General features: G+C 34.2%; 1 pseudogene; it reads right to left on the bottom strand.

Moving 5' to 3' along the window:
• Positions 1 to 1,664: 1,664 nt before the first annotated feature.
• On the bottom strand, positions 1,665 to 3,263 carry LOC137235694 (uncharacterized; annotated as a pseudogene).
• Positions 3,264 to 3,506: the final 243 nt, after the last annotated feature.

The raw sequence follows: 3,506 nt of genomic DNA on the forward strand, positions 1-3,506 counted from the left end.
GTATTTTGTTAGTATATATCCTTAACTAAATATCTAACGTAATAATATGCTGACCATCTTTGCTATCGGGCTAGCCCATTGTTTGCAATGACAAATGTCAGCTTCTCAATGCTACAGACGACATTGACGATGATTTATTAAAAATATCCGTCGAAGTCTTAGCAGTCTTACACGGAAGTACATAAAGTATGTATTATAATATATACATGTATATACATTTGTAAAACCAAAGATGTTACAGAGGTGCAGTTATCGGCACCGAGGTGGATTCGAAGTTTATAGATTTTTTTGGAAGCTCGAGGGAAGTTGCAGTCGGAAAAGAATGGAAACTAAAGAAGATGTACATATATATGTGCAAAAAAGGAGTATTAATGATTAAAGAGCTGGACCAGGTTTCCAGTATTTAATCATGAAGTGCGACCGCAAGCAGACATCAGTCTTTCTAGCTAATAAACCTATCCTTCCACGCTGTGTTTGGAAGGTGCTAATTAAAAATCCTTTACATTAAAAAATATTAGCATGCCGCCAATTGAGACTCTTATTTTCTAATGACGGCCAGGTCAAAAGTTTTTATGGCTTTGATTTGAGGCCCCCTATAAAAGGAGGTCCCGATGCCTGGGAATACACGGTGGAAAGGCAGAAGAACAATCGGACCTTTCAATATTTATCACAGTTGCCAGGAAAAGGCAACGGGCTTTTTGGAGGATTTCATTGATGGTTTTATGACATAACGTTCCTCTGCGCCTACGTGCCATAAGAGAAGGTCGGACGTGGATAAGGAATTATTTTATTACAAACGAGAAAAGGCATACTATCGTCCCTCGTCTTTACTTGCTAAAGTTATTAAGGGAACGGTTCTCCTAAAGTATTGATGATGAGGAAGGCAACTAGCCCTGTAGCGTAATCCCTTATTACGGAATATACGTTCCGTCATCCAACTATGACGAACAACAGCAATATTCCACATAAAAAAGTACAAAGTTACCGAAAGTGACGGCGATGTGAGTTTTGCAATGAACGACAAAAAATCACAGTAGTTGTTGTCATTAAAAAAACAGTCGGTGTATGCGCACCGGGCAGCCACGCCACAATGTCAGCCTATAAACCTAACGGAGAATCAGACATGCCTATAAATCTTTGGACATTTGTAAGAACAACTTAAGTCTAACACTCAAATTCTACAGGAGAGCGAAAAAACAACTTTAGCTGCATACAAAATATTTGTTGGTAGTTATTAAATAGAAATAAAGCCATTATATAATGAAACCATGATCTGCCGTACCTCTTTTAGTAAAATTTCTTCTCTATATGTAACGGTTTCTTTTTAAATAAATTTCAAAAAAATTAAGTTCTTTTGCAAAACTGGTTTTCGAAAAAAATATCAACTTAAGTCACATAAGAGGTTTTACAAAAATTACTTCTTATACAATTTTTAAATAATTTGGTTACGATGACTTAGGTTACTTTTGCAAACAGAATATTGGAAGAAAATCGACTTAAGTGAAGAGTCTAAAATTCATTTTTAATAGTAATAGACAAAATAAACCAAAAAAATCAAAAGAAAACACATATATAACGTATAATACGAAAGAAAATAAAATGATTTAATCCAATAATCTTGAAATGTACATGTATATAATAATATATTGACAATTGGTTTAATTTCCAACTATAAGTTATTTTCTTCAATTTCATCCAAATCTGAATATATTTTAACTTCATCTTGTCCTTCCACTTTAATATTTTGGTAAAAATTATGCAGCTCTGGTTTAATCAATGGCAACATATCAAGAAAATCGCGCTTTTTGTTTACAGAAATCGGAAGAGGACCTGTATAACATTTTGAGAGCTCGATATTTTGATTTCTTTTGCGTCGTGCGCTTATGTTCAACTCATTGAATGCATCGTCCATGTCAATAGAATATTTGTACCGTATCAGTCCAGGTTCCTTTTTTTCATACTGCAGCCACCTTACCAGCTTCCACTCAAACTTTTCACCTAAAAATACGAATAATGATTAAATAAATATAAGTAAGTATAAAATAGTATAAAATACAAACCATTGGTGTTATTGCTTCTCCAGGTATATTTGTCTTTCATCAATGCAAGAAAATTATAGAAATCCTCCTGTTTCATGTCCTGAGTTTGTTTGTAGCAGCAATTAAATTAGACCAGTCATGGGGATGCTGAATAGAAACAGAAGAGTTTCTTTTCTTCTTTTCTATTTGTGCGTGAACTGTATCACATTCTAAATGAGTATGACCAACAACAAGAAATTTGTGATCAATCATTTCAATTGTAGGATGATCTTCCAATACTTTTACGAACATAGCACAAATAAATGAGTTACGGTTCTGACCAGTGCAGGAATCGCTGTACAAAATGACATGCTTTATATTATTGGGTAAGCCTAGAAGACATTTATAAATGCAAGAGCCGATATCACTGGCTCCACGCTTCGCAATAGTTTCATGCCAAATATAGCAGTTAGCTTTATTGTTTGCACCATCATGAATAGTTAAATTGAAAGTCCACCAAACACGTTTATAAAAGAAAAATAGAAGCTCTCAAATAAGGCGTTGGCAGACACTGCTGAAGGCCAAAGAAAACATTTTCACAGATTTATCTTGAAGGGAAAGTTCTTTGTCCCTTTTCTTACAAGCGTAGGCGAAATCAGCAGCATCGTGGTGCTTTCGGAATTGTAATTTAATCTCAGCTTTTTCCTCTATATTCTCTGTGTTTTTAATTTTTTCTTTTAATATCTCGCATTGGATGCATAAGTCAAGCTGGGGCTTTTTAAATTTAATATCTAGAGTTTTAAATATCTCCTGAAATTTAGTTTCTGATACCGGATTAGAAATATTTTCTTTTTGAATACTGTTTATGAAGTTCAAAACTTCATTATGCTTTTCAGTTGTTAGTTTGTTGATTGGGACACGCTGTTCACGGCGGTCATCGGGAATAACTCCACCGTATTCCTGTTGTATTTTGTATTTACAAACAGTTTTGATTATTTTTTCAGTTTCACCATACAATTGAAGAAACCATTTTTTGCAAACTTTTGTTTTTTCGCCGTTAGTTTCAAAATGATAAATATAGACGTACTCCCGTTTATTAGGATTTGCAAGGGTTGACGTTTTTTTATGTTGAACTTCAATTAAGTTTGACAATATTTGCTGACGTGAACTACAGTCGCCTGTACTATAATAACTTCTTAAAATGCTGGTTTGTTGTTCGACGCTAATTTTTGTTTTACATTTCATTCTACATTCCCCCAGTACGTATACATTTATGTCAGTCATGCAGTTATTTATAGATTTTTTTTTACTCCTTGTTAATATTTCTACCTGGTGTTTTACATCGTTTTACCAATTCAGTTGGAGTAGAAAAAATGTCAGCCTCATTCAAACCGGGTGAGTCGAAATTGTTAATGTTTGACTCTAATGCTTTTCCCATAATCTGTATGCTTTCAGTGGTGGAGTTTAGCCCCGAAGCACCACTTGAAG

Source organism: Eurosta solidaginis, unplaced genomic scaffold, assembly GCF_040869045.1.
Source record: "Eurosta solidaginis isolate ZX-2024a unplaced genomic scaffold, ASM4086904v1 ctg00000428.1, whole genome shotgun sequence".
NCBI classification, from domain to species: domain Eukaryota; kingdom Metazoa; phylum Arthropoda; class Insecta; order Diptera; family Tephritidae; genus Eurosta; species Eurosta solidaginis.